Below are 14,006 nucleotides of genomic sequence, written 5' to 3'. Positions count from 1 at the left end.
CCCCTCTGCTGATGACCCGCCCCCCGCCCCAGGGTAATTGCATTACATCTTCTGCCTGTCCCACACTGTAAGTTAGATCAGCCTCAGTGCTGTAATTGAACTGTTATTACATATTGCAGGGAACTATATACAAGACAGATACTTTGGAATAAAACCCTCATTGTCATATGGGTCTATAGCCACTCCTGACAACTGCTGCGGACACTTTAGCATCAAAGCAACACTTCACATGCAGAATAACTGGTTTTCAGATAACCTATAACAGGAAATGTACGAAGGAGAAAACTCAGGCATTGGTGGTGGCCATAGAACCGGCAAGCTCTCACACTGTGTAGAACTATTCCAGATAGTAAATGGCTCCATAAACTCAGACTGCCTTCACTCAAGCCCAGAAGCCAGAACCACTCACTGGGTAGAGTTGTCATCTTTTTCACAGAGAAAATCACCTGCATGTGTCTATCAAGAACAACACATTGCTCATAAGACCAGAAACACAACACCCTCCCTTCCAAGAATCCAGCCTATTCATAAAAAAGTCATGGAAGCTTAAATGGCAGCCAGAGCTACCAACCTTTGACAATGATTCTCTGTCCTTCCTATCTGCCTTAGGGTTTTGTGTACAGCCTATCATTGTACCTAAGCACTTAGATATATAGATCTTTTCTGGATGATACAAGAGTAGACAGAACCTGAGACCCCTCTGAACAAAGATTATCAACATCTCCCTTGACAAAGGGAATTTACTACTTACCCTAAAACATTCATATTTCTGACCAGAACAAAAGAAACCATCACTCAGCACTACTGACCTTTCAAAATACCTCCCTGCATCACCAGACTATTCATGGAGGAGGCAGGGAGCATAAAGGGGACCAGGCTCTGTGGGCCTGCCATTTCCCTCATGCACAGATGAGAGGGTGGAGAGGATTGGGAACTAGGCAGAGCTTTGACTCTGGCCCCTGGGCAAAACAGTTTAGCCATGGAGGAGGGAAAAGTAGTGTGCTGCGGATATGGGCCAGCAGCAGAATACTTCTCAGTGGATCAAGGGTGGGAACCAGGAAGGGACTGTGACTTGGAGTCACAGTTCTTTCTGTGGGCTGCTCCCCACAGTGTAACTATGTGCTGGCCCTAACTCAGGACAAGAAGCAAAGTCTCAGGGCCACATCCTCAGCTGGTGTAAATCATAGAACTCCATTGGGTCATTGTGGTATGTAAATAGATAGAATGTTAAGACCACAAAAATAAACCAAGAATTTTGTCCATAAACGATTTAAGGCAGTGTTTATTTAGAAGAGGTAGAGGATTAGATTAACAACTAGGATGATCAGAACTGAGATCTGTATGAGGAAGACTGTTTTTTAACTGTTTGTATTTTTTGCCTTGATTTAGCCAATGCTATCATGCCTTCACTTTCTGAAGCACCAAAATAATATATTTAAAATAAAATAGAAAAAGAGGTAGCAACAAAGAAAGATGCATCTATCAGGAAAGGGACTTAGTGCACTTTTCTGGATGTCATGTTAAAATGTCTATGTATAATCTTGCCTCATAGCAAGAGTCCAACATATCAGGAGAAAAGCCTGTTGAAGAGTCTTTGGGTTAAGTTTAGAGGCAAGAGCAACAAGGGTGATGATGTGGTGGGCGTGTGCTATAGACCATTGGATCAGAAGGATGAGGTAGACGAGGCTTTCTTTAGACGACTAACTGAAGTCTCCAGGTTCTGGTTCTAATGGGGGACTTCAATCACTCCGACATCTGCTGAGAGAGCAATACAGCAGTGCACAGACAATTCAGGAAGTTTTTGGAGAGTGTTGGGGACAACTTCCTGGTACAAGTGCTGGAGGAACCGACTAGGGGCTGTGCTTCTCTTGACCTGCTGCTTACAAACAGGGAAGAATTGGTAGGGGAAGTAGAAGTGGGAGGCAACCTAGGATGGTTGAGTTCAGGATCCTGAAAAAAGGAAGAAAAGAGAGTAGCAAAATACGGACCCTGGACTTCAGAAAAGCAGACAGACTCCCTTAGGGAACTGATGGGCAGGATCCCTGGGGAGGCTAAGATGAGGGGGCAAGGAGAGCTGGCTGTATTTTAAAGAAGCCTTATTGAGGGTGCAGGAACAAACCATCCCGAAGTGCAGAAAGAATAGTAAATATGGCAGGCGACCAGCTTGGCTTAACAGTGAAATATTCGGTGAGCTTAAACTCAAAAAGAAAGCTTACAAGAAGTGGAAATTTGGACAGATGACTAGGGAGGAGTATAAATATATGTCTAGAGCATGCAGGGGTGTAATCAGGAAGGCCAAGGCACAATTGGAGTTGAAGCTAGCAAGGGATGTGAAGGGTAACAAGAAGGGTTTCTACAGGTATGTTAGCAAGAAGGAGGTGGTCAGGGAAAGTGTGGGACCCTTACTGAATGGGGGAGGCAACATAGTGTGGAAAAGCTGAAGTACTCAATGCTTTTTTTGCCTCGGTCTTCACAGACAAGGGCAGCTCCCAGACTGCTGCACTGGGCAACACAGGAGTAGGTGACCAGCCCTCTGTGGAGACAGAAGTGGTTCGGGACTATTTAGAAAAGCTGGACGAGCACAAGTCTATGGGACCAGATGCGCTGCATCCGAGAGCGCTAAAGGAGTTGGCGGATGTGATTGCAGAGTCATTGGCCATTATCTTCGAAAACTCATGGCGATCGGGGGAGGTCCTGAACGACTGGAAAAAGGCTAATGTAGTGCCCATCTTTAAAGAAGGGAAGGAGGAGGATCCGGGGAACTACAGGCCAGTCAGCCTCACTTCAGTCCCTGGAAAAATCATGGAGCAGGTCCTCAAGGAATCAATTCTGAAGCACTTAGAGGAGAGAAAAGTGATCAGGAATAGTCAGCATGGATTCACCAAGGGCAAGTCATGCCTCACTAATCTAATTGCCTTCTAAGATGAGATAACTGGCTGTGTGGATGAGGGGAAAGCAGTGGAAGTGTTATTCCTTGACTTTAGCAAAGCTTTTGACATGGTCTCCCACAGTATTCTTGCCAGCAAGTTAAAAAAGTGTGGGCTGGATGAACAGATTATAAAGTGGATAGAAAGCTGGCTAGATGTTGGGCTAAACGGGTAGTAATCAATGGCTCCATGTCTAGTTGGCAGCCGGTATCAAGTGGAGTGCCCCAAGGGTCGGTCCTGGGGCCGGTTTTGTTCAATATCTTCATTAATAATCTGGACGATGGCGTGGATTGCACCCTCAGGAAGTTTGCAGGTGACACTAAACTGGGAGGAGTGGTAGATACGCTGGAGGGTACGGATAGGATACAGAGGGACCTAGACAAATTGGAGGATTGGGCCAAAAGAAATCTGATGAGGTTCAACAAGGACAAGTGCAGAGTCCTGCACTTAGGAAGGAAGAATCCCAAGCACTGCTACAGACTAGGGAGTGAGTGGCTAGGCAGCAGTTCTGCAGAAAAGGACCTAGGGGTTACAGTGGACGAGAAGCTGGATATGAGTCAGCAGTGTGCCCTTGTTGCCAAGAAGGCCAATGGCATTTTGGGATGTTTAAGTAGGGGCATTGTCAGCAGATCGAGGGACGTGATCGTTCCCCTCTATTCGACATTGGTGAGGCCTCATCTGTAGTACTGTGTCCAGTTTTGGGCCCCACACTACAAGAAGAATGTGGATAAATTGGAAAGAGCACAGCAGAGGGCAACAAAAATGATCAGGGGGCTGGAGCACATGACTTATGAGGAGAGGCTGAGGGAACTGGGATTGTTTAGTCTGCGGAAGAGAAGAATGAGGGGGGATTTGATAGCTGCTTTCAGCTACCTGAAAGGGAGTTCCAAAGAGGACGGATCTAGACTGTTCTCAGTCGTAGCAGATGACAGAACAAGGAGTAATGGTCTTAAGTTGCAGTGGGGAGGTTTAGGTTGGATGTTAGGAAAAACTTTTTCACTAGGAGGGTGGTGAAGCACTGGAATGGGTTACCTATGGAGGTGGTGGAATCTCCTTCCTTAAGACGTTTTTAAGGTCAGGCTTGACAAAGCCCTGGCTGGGATGATTTAGTTGGGGATTGGTCCCGCTCTGAGCAGGGGGCTGGACTAGATGACCTCCTGAGGTCCCTTCCAACCCTGATATTCTATGATTCTGTGTTCTCAGTGGTGGCAGATGACAGAACAAGAAGCAATGGTCTCAAGTTGCAGTGGGAGAGGACTAGGTTGGACATTCGTAAACAGGGTGGTTAAGCACTGGGATGGGTTACCTAGGGAGGTGGCGGAATCTCCATCCTTAGAGGTTTTTAAGGCTCGGCTTGACAAAGCCCTGGCTGGGATGATTTAGTTGGTGTTGGTCTTGCTTTGAGCAGGGGATTGACTAGATGACATCCTGAGGTCTCTTACAACCCTAATATTCTATGATTGTATATCAATTAGCCTTACAAATCTTTGCAGAGAATGCTTTTACTATGAATATTAAACATATGAAGAAAACATTTTAAACAGCAAGAATATCCAGTACAAAGAAAAACTGTAAGGAATGCAACTGAACACTACCCAAAGTACAAACGGCTGTCATAATTTTTGGTTAAAAATGAACAGGAACATTGGTATTATCCCATGCATAATAATTCTTGAAGTGTTTAGAGATTTCAAGAGTTGAGGTAATTTTCTTTTTGCAGGATTTTCTGTATACATTTGTTTTAAATCTAAAACCAATGAAGGTTAAATACTACATATTTCAAAACTAGGCAACTGTAATGACTGATTTTTTTTTTCCAAACTAAAAGACCATGATCTCACACTGATATAAACCAAGAAAAACTCCCCTGAAATCAGTGGAGTTAGAATGTTATGAAACTTATGCAAGTGGGATCACTTGCCAATTTAAGAACTCTCTTTCTTGGGGTGGGGTTTTTAAAATTGTTCACTGCTAACCTAACTTTGCTCCCACTGAAGGCAATGATAAAACTTCCATTGACTTTAATAGGAGCAGAGTTAGGCTGATGCTCTGCCCTTTTGGAAATCATGCCCATTATATACAATAACCCTAGCACTGAGAATTTTCTTGACTCAGGTTGTGGGTATTCATACATCTATTTCATAATTGGGACAGGTACTAATTGCACTATATACAATACATTTTAAAAATATTCTAATTGAAAAAAAGTAGAAACCATCGACCGGGAGCCAGAGGGTCTGGAGTTCCTGCTATTTCTGCCATTGCATACATAGTATACAATGCCAGGAAATCTCAACTCTCCAGGTTTAAGGCATTTGTAGGAGAGTCTGCAACTGTATGTAACATAACATCATGGTATTTGGGCCTGTGAGAATAAATATTCCAGTACAATCTGCTAAAGAGTAAACATGCAATCCTCATAAACGTGTGACACCCATTATTATTATTTAACATACTGCGCACTAGTGTTGAAAATGTACTTATCTTTGATTTTAATTATGTACATAATGCAATGTATGACACAATTAATACAAAATGCTTTCTTTGGAGACCTCCCTTGAGTTGATGCCCTGATGCATGATTTCTACCCAGTTTAATGTAAATATAATAGTAAGGCTACTTAAATGAGTGACTGTGCTGTATTTTTCTTAGCAGAGGGAACTGATATCTCCATTGCAGTGCATTGGCTCATGCAACTCCATGTTATCAGCGTTAGTGGTATCAATATATCTGTCCATAAAACATTACACTTCAGTTTTGTTTATATTTTTAGACCCCATGTGTCATCTAATAGTCATGTAAAAATTGTATGTACTGCAATATGCAACACAGAGATGGAACTAGTTGATAGCCTATTGTTGATACAGGTGACCTGGATAATTTGAAGTCTCAGACAGTATTTTATATTGCACATCTGTCAGTACAAAATACACATAGTTTATTATCTAATCTGTTGGAAATTTTGATAATGGGAACTTCTTCTCTGTCGCACTGAGCCTTCCCTGACACAACTAAGTTTTGAATGTCTTCATTGCTAGCTCTTGTACAACAATTACAAATAAAGTAATGGTTAATAAATGTCATAAGCATGTTACAGACATGAGCAGGATGTGTTTTATAAATAGTTATAAGCACATTAGTAGGAGGTGTTATAGATGGTAATAAGCTATGGTTATACAGAACCTACTGGCCTGTTGGACTCCATAACAATTGATTAACCATTTATTAAAACATCTATTCATCTTTTATTAACATTTTATAAACTATTTATAAATGCATCTTTCATGTAAAGTGTGACCTAATATATTCTAACAAAGTCAAAGTCACTTTAAAAATTTCAATTAAACACTTGTTTGGTGCATAGCTGTAACAGATTTGGAGTTGCCTGTATTAATCTATGAATTAGGGCTGTTAATCACAGTTAACACAAGCAGTTAACGCAAAACAAATTAACTAGATTAAAAAAATTAGTCACGATTAATCACAGTTTTAATTACACTGCTAGACAAAGACATTGCACTACAGTACTTGTATGAGGTGAACTGAAAAATACTATTTTTTTAATCTTTTTTACAGTGCAAATATTTGTAATCAGAATAATAAAAAGTGAGCACTTTACACTTTGTGTTCTTTGTTGTAATTGACATCAATATGTTTGAAAATGTAGAAAACATCCAACAATATTTAAATAAATTGTATTCTATTAACAACAGTGTGATTAAAACTGCGATTAATCACAACTTTTTTTAATCTCATGATTAATCGCGATAAATTTTTTAATAGTTTGACAGCCCTACTCTGAATACTATATACGCTATATGTTGTCTGGTTTCAGAGTAACAGCCGTGTTAGTCTGTATTCGCAAAAAGAAAAGGAGTACTTGTGGCACCTTAGACACTAACCAATTTATTTGAGCATGAGCTTTCATGAGCTACAGCTCACTTCATCGGATGCATGCCGTGGAAACTGCAGCAGACTTTATATATACACAGAGAATATGAAAAAATACCTCCTCCCACCCCACTGTCCAGCTGGTAATAGCTTATCTAAAGTGATCATCAGGTGGGCCATTTCCAGCACAAATCCAGGTTTTCTCACCCTCCACCCCCCACACAAATTCACTCTCCTGCTGGTGATAGCCCATCCAAAGTGACAACTCTTTACACAATGTGCATGATAATAAAGTTGGGCCATTTCCTGCACAAATCCAGGTTCTCTCACCCCCTCACCCCCCTCCCAAAAACCACACACACAAACTCACTATCCTGCTGGTAATAGCTCATCCAAAGTGACCATTCTCCCTACAATGTGCATAATTAAGGTGGGCCATTTCCAACACAAATCCAGGTTTTCTCACATCCCCCCCACCCCCATACACACACAAACTCACTCTCCTGCTGGTAATAGCTCATCCAAACCGACCACTCTCCAAGTTTAAATCCAAGTTAAACCAGAACATCTGGGGGGGGGGGTAGGAAAAAACAAGAGGAAATAGGTTACCTTGCATAATGACTTAGCCACTCCCAGTCTCTATTTAAGCCTAAATTAATAGTATCCAATTTGCAAATGAATTCCAATTCAGCAGTTTCTCGCTGGAGTCTGGATTTGAAGGTTTTTTGTTTTAAGATAGCGACCTTCATGTCTGTGATTGCGTGACCGGAGAGATTGAAGTGTTCTCCGACTGGTTTATGAATGTTATAATTCTTGACATCTGATTTGTGTCCATTTATTCTTTTACGTAGAGACTGTCCAGTTTGACCAATGTACATGGCAGAGGGGCATTGCTGGCACATGATGGCATATATCACATTGGTGGATGTGCAGGTATACGAGCCTCTGATAGTGTGGCTGATGTTATTAGGCCCTGTGATGGTGTCCCCTGAATAGATATGTGGGCACAATTGGCAACGGGCTTTGTTGCAAGGATAAGTTCCTGGGTTAGTGGTTCTGTTGTGTGGTATGTGGTTGTTGGTGAGTATTTGCTTCAGGTTGCGGGGCTGACTAGCCCCAACTTTATTATCATGCACATTGTGTAAAGAGTTGTCACTTTGGATGGGCTATCACCAGCAGGAGAGTGAATTTGTGTGGGGGGGTGGAGGGTGAGAAAACCTGGATTTGTGCTGGAAATGGCCCACCTGATGATCACTTTAGATAAGCTATTACCAGCTGGACAGTGGGGTGGGAGGAGGTATTTTTTCATATTCTCTGTGTATATATAAAGTCTGCTGCAGTTTCCACGGCATGCATCCGATGAAGTGAGCTGTTGCTCACGAAAGCTCATGCTCAAATAAATTGGTTAGTCTCTAAGGTGCCACAAGTACTCCTTTTCTTTATATGTTGTCTGAGTACTTTAAAGATTTTTATTGTATGCCTATATTAGGTTAATTTAATAGCCAGGTGGCCAGGAAACTTAGCCAGAAAGAAGGACAATAGCCCAGATAATAGCTCTTCAGTAAACATCCAGAAGTATTAACTATGATATACCACCTCCCTCCCCGTGGTGGGCTTGCCTGATTGTCTTTGCCAGAACTGAATCACGGCCCCCCACACCCGATGAAGGGAGGGGCAGATCAAAAGACTGAGAGGGATTAAAAGAGAGACACTCCTGAAGGGGCAGGGGACAGGGTTTTTGAACTAAGGTGAACTAGACCCCAGAGGCTGGGGTGTCTGAAAAGACAGAAGATAGACTAACAGGTCCCCCTACATGGAAGATGGAAAGATAACTACACATGTATGTGTTTTGTTGTTTTAAACCTTTCCCCTTGCTATTCTGTGTTTTGTTAAGATTAAACAATACTTAGTTTTAAGAAGGCTGTTTTGGGTTACTGTATTCACCACTGGTCACAAGCTTCCAGAGGGAAAAGGCACAAGGTACAGAATCTAGTAAGACCTATTGTGGAGAAAGCCTGATTATTACAGGGTTGTGTAGCTTAGCACCCTGCTCTAAGAGTGGGAGAATCATGGGATTTCTCCCCAGAGAGATGAAGGCTCATGGCCTATGACCTGGAAAGAGTGCAGTCAGTGAGATCAGAAGAGGGGACAGAGGCGCAACTAGCCTTGAACCACGACAGTAATATTTTACCTTTAATGCAGAAATTAATGGATAATTTCAATCCAATCATGTTCATATAAAGAATTACAAAATGCGTAGCTATTTTTCATGTTTCATAATCTATGTTAACAGCATTTACTGTTTGTTTATATTTTCTCTCCTAGTCTATCTCTTGGCTCTAATCAGGGATATTATATCCATGGCTCAAGAACAGGATTTTCCTTTTTATAATGCACATATTACTCCATATGTTTCTAAGTTTTTCTTAAGAAGTACTTTCAAAAAAATATATGGGCAGTGCATTTTGTAACTTAAGATGACTAATGCATACAGAAGTTGGTGTGAGCTTAAAATTTAAAATTTAAAGGGACATTTTCAAAAGTAGCTGCCTGAGTAGTGCATGCAAAATAAGTGTGTTTTAGGGGAAAATAGGAGATGCACGTACGAACCTGCGCAGAAGTCAATCATGACTAGTAGCTGACAAAAAAGGAAGCTAAAACACAAGTCTGATAAAAGCCCAATGATTAGACGTCATGTACCTGGATTTTCAGAAGTGTAGTCAAATAAATGCACATCTAATTGTTATGAGAGAACTGAACTTGACATAGCCTGTAGCCATCTTGTGCACTTAGCCACCATAAGATGGAAGTGAGGACACCACGTAGCAAGGAAGAATTTGGCCTTGCTTAGGCAGACAAAAACATCTGCACAAATGCAGCATTACTAACAAGGATAACTGACCTTGGTCTGGGTGCCTGTGTTTATAAGTTTCTTGCTGGAGTTGCTTTACTAAAGAAATTGAGCTCTTTGCTGTGGCTAGGGAAATTGTTAGCCTATTAGAAGTTACTTTCAATTATTCTTTGTTTTAAGTTACTTATAAAAAAATTAGTTAAAACATGTACTTTGGAAAAGTTTTGATTTTCTATGAGCAAGAAGACACGAACATCAATCTCACAAGCAGCTAGGACAGTGGTGGGCAAACTACGGCCTGCGGGACCGTCCTGCCTGGCCCCTGAACTCCTGGCCCAGGAGGCTAGCCCCCAGCCCCTCCCTGGCTGTCCCCTCTCCCCTGCAGCCTCACCTCGCTGCACTGCCAGCGCAATGCTCTGGGCGGCGGGGCTGCAGAGCCTGGCCTGACCCGGTGCTCTGTGCTGTGCGGCGCAGCTGCCTGTCCTGGTGCAGCTGCGCTGCCAGCCATCAGTGCTCCAGGCAGCGCAGTAACGGGTCAGGGAGCGGGGTGGGGGTGGGGTTGGATAGAGGGCAAGGGAGTTCAGGGGGTGGTCAGGGGCGTAGATAGGGGTTGGGGCGGTCAGAGGGTGGGGAACAGGGGGGTTGAATGGGGGCAAGGGTTCGGGGGGGGCAATCAGGAAGGAGAGGAGGGGTTGGATGGGGCGGCGGGGGGTGGGCAGTTAGGGGCGAGGGATCTGGCGGTGGTCAGGGGACCGAGCGCAGGGGAGTTGGATGGGGCAGGGGTCCCCAGGGGGCCATCAGGGAATGGGGGGATGGATGGGGCAGGAGTCCTGGGGGGGCCATCAGGGGGCGAGAAGCAGGGGGGGGGTCAGGAGGGGGCAGGGCCTGGGCCATGCCTGGCTGTTCGGGGAAGCACAGCCTCCCCTAACCGGCCCTCCATACAATTTCAGAAACCCAATGCAGCCCTCAGGCCAAAAAGTTTGCCCCCCCAGAACTAGGAGGAAGGCTGGCCACTGGAAACCTGCTGCTGTCACTCGGCACCACCTCAGACTTTGGGTAACTATATTCTGGGACACTCTAGACTAGTGCTAGTTTAGATGTGTGCTTTGTACTCAATAAAAACAAGGTTTTTTAGGTGGAAGCACTCTTGTGTGTACGAATCATTTATCAGAGGGAATGTGTCCCCCACTGATTTATTTCCTGACACCTCCTAAAAAAACAGTGATTAGTTACCATAGTTTTAGGTTCAGATAACCCCAGGTAACATAATTTGCCTGTAAATTTGTGGTGACAATACATGCAACTATGGTCAGTGTACATGCAAAAGAGGTGCTCAAGTGTGTGCCTGAGCTTCTGAAAACTGGACTCAAAATCTCCAGTCAACTAGTTAATTCTATTGCTTCATATATTTAACACAGAATATTATAAACAGTTTTTCCTGACATGACCATGATTACAAATGAATAACGGCCAAATCCTCCCTCCCACCACAAAGAAAGCTTTATTTTCTGCCCAGCACCTTATAACTGTCAGCATTACAGAAAAAAGAGCCAAAGCTATCAACACCATGGCAGTTCTTTAGAAATATTTTAAAATGTGACAGTTTCACCATAGAAGAAATCACTGGAGACAAGGACAATGCCAAGAAAATATTTATTACACAAAATATGTGTCCCAATCAGATTCCGGACATCAGTCTGAATTGCTTAAGCTGTGCTGTCTCAGGAAATTGCATCATCTATGAACCAAGACTGAAAAGAAAAGGAGTACTTGTGGCACCTTAGAGACTAAGCAATTTATTTGAGCATAAGTTTTCGTGAGCTACAGCTCACTTCATCGGATACATACTGTGGAAACTGCTGAAGACATTATTTTCACAGAGACCATGAAACAATACCTCCTCCCACCCCACTCTCCTGCTGGTAATAGCTTATCTAAAGTGATCACTCTCCTTACAATAAGAAAAGGAGTACTTGTGGCACCTTAGAGACTAACCAATTTATTAGAGCATAAGCTTTCGTGAGCTACAGCTCACTTCATCAGATGCATATCGTGGAAACTGCTATGCTATGCTATGCATCTGATGAAGTGAGCTGTAGCTCACGAAAGCTTATGCTCTAATAAATTGGTTAGTCTCTAAGGTGCCACAAGTACTCCTTTTCTTTTTGCGAATACAGACTAACACGGCTGTTACTCTGAAACCTCTCCTTACAATGTGTATGATAATCAAGTTGGGCCATTTCCAGCACAAATCCAGGTTCTCTCACCCTCCGCGCCCCCCCCCCCCACAAACTCACTCTCCTGCTGGTAATAGCCCATCCAAAGTGACCACTCTCTTTACAATGATAATCAAGGTGGGCCATTTCCAGCACAAATCCAGGTTTTCTCACTCCCCCCCCCCTTTTTTTTTTCCAAAAACCACACACACAAACTCACTCTCCTGCTGGTAATAGCTTATCCAAAGTGACCACTCTCCTTACAATGTGTATGAAAATCAAGGTGGGCCATTTCCAGCACAAATCCAGGTTTTTTCACCCCCCGCCCCCCCCACAAACTCACTCTCCTGCTGGTTAGCCCGTCCAAAGTGACCACTCTCTTTACAATGTGCATGATAATCAAGGTGGGCCATTTCCAGCACAAATCCAGGTTAATTGTGGAAAAGCAGCATCACTTGCCCCATAACCTCAGCCGTGCAGAACACAATGCCATCCACAGCCTCAGAAACAACTCTGACATCATAATCAAAAAGGCTGACAAAGGAGGTGCTGTCGTCATCAAGAATAGGTCGGAATATGAACAAGAGGCTGCTCGGCAGCTCTCCAACACCACTTTCTACAAGCCATTACCCTATGATCCCACTGAGAGTTACCAAAAGCAACTACAGCATTTGCTCAAGAAACTTCCTGAAAAAGCAGAAGATCAAATCCGCACAGACACACCCCTGGAACCCCGACCTATGATATTCTATCTACTACCTAAGATCCATAAACCTGGAAATCCTGGGTGCCCCATCATCTCAGGCATTGGCACCCTGACAGCAGGATTGTCTGGCTATGTAGACTCCCTCCTCAGGCCCTATGCTACCAGCACTCCCAGCTACCTTCGAGACACCACTGACTTCCTGAGGAAACTACAATCCATCGGTGATCTTCCTGATAACACCATCCTGGCCACTATGGATGTAGAAGCCCTCTACACCAACATTCCACACAAAGATGGACTACAAGCCATCAAGAACACTATCCCCGATAATGTCACGGCTAACCTGGTGGCTGAACTTTGTGACTTTGTCCTTACCCATAACTATTTTACATTTGGGGACAATGTATACCTTCAGATCAGCGGCACTGCTATGGGTACCCGCATGGCCCCACAGTATGCCAACATTTTTATGGCTGATTTAGAACAACGCTTCCTCAGCTCTCGTTCCCTAACGCCCCTACTCTACTTGCGCTATATTGATGACATCTTCATCATCTGGACCCATGAAAAAGAAGCCCTTGAGGAATTCCACCATGATTTCAACAATTTCCATCCCACCATCAACCTCAGCCTGGTCCAGTCCACACAAGAGATCCACTTCCTGGACACTACAGTCCTAATAAACAATGGTCACATAAACACCACCCTATACCGGAAACCTACTGACCGCTATTCCTACCTACATGCCTCCAGCTTTCACCCTGACCACACCACACGATCCATCGTCTACAGTCAAGCTCTGCGATACAACCGCATTTGCTCCAACCCCTCAGACAGAGACAAACACCTATAAGATCTCTATCAAGCATTCCTACAACTACAATACCCACCTGTGGAAGTGAAGAAACAGATTGATAGAGCCAGAAGAGTTCCCAGAAGTCACCTACTACAGGACAGGCCTAACAAAGAAAATAACAGAACGCCACTAGCTGTCATCTTCAGCCCCCCCCAACTAAAACCCCTCCAACGCATTATTAAGGATCTACAACCTATCCTGAAGGATGACCCAACACTCTTACAAATCTTGGGAGACAGGCCAGTCCTTGCCTACAGACAGCCCCCCAACCTGAAGCAAATACTCACCAACAACCACATACCACACAACAGAACCACTAACCCAGGAACCTATCCTTGCAACAAAGCCCGTTGCCAACTGTGCCCACATATCTATTCAGGGGACACCATCACAGAGCCTAATAGCATCAGCCACACTATCAGAGGCTCGTTCACCTGCATATCTACCAATGTGATATATGCCATCATGTGCCAGCAATGCCCCTCTGCCATGTACATTGGTCAAACTGGACAGTCTCTACGTAAAAGAATAAATGGACACAAATCAGATGTCAAGAATT

The 14,006-nt window shown here is 43.7% G+C and overlaps 1 protein-coding gene across 10 annotated transcripts in view; it reads right to left on the bottom strand.

Moving 5' to 3' along the window:
• Positions 1 to 14,006, bottom strand: part of LTBP1 (latent transforming growth factor beta binding protein 1) — a 377,380-nt gene that overhangs the window by 15,681 nt on the left and 347,693 nt on the right. The gene's annotated exons all lie outside the window — the stretch shown is intronic.

Source organism: Lepidochelys olivacea, assembly GCF_965140295.1.
Source record: "Lepidochelys olivacea isolate rLepOli2 genome assembly, chromosome: 3".
Taxonomy (NCBI): domain Eukaryota; kingdom Metazoa; phylum Chordata; order Testudines; family Cheloniidae; genus Lepidochelys; species Lepidochelys olivacea.
The sequence above is the reverse complement of the archived record's forward strand: the minus strand, read 5'-3'. Positions and strand labels throughout refer to the sequence as shown.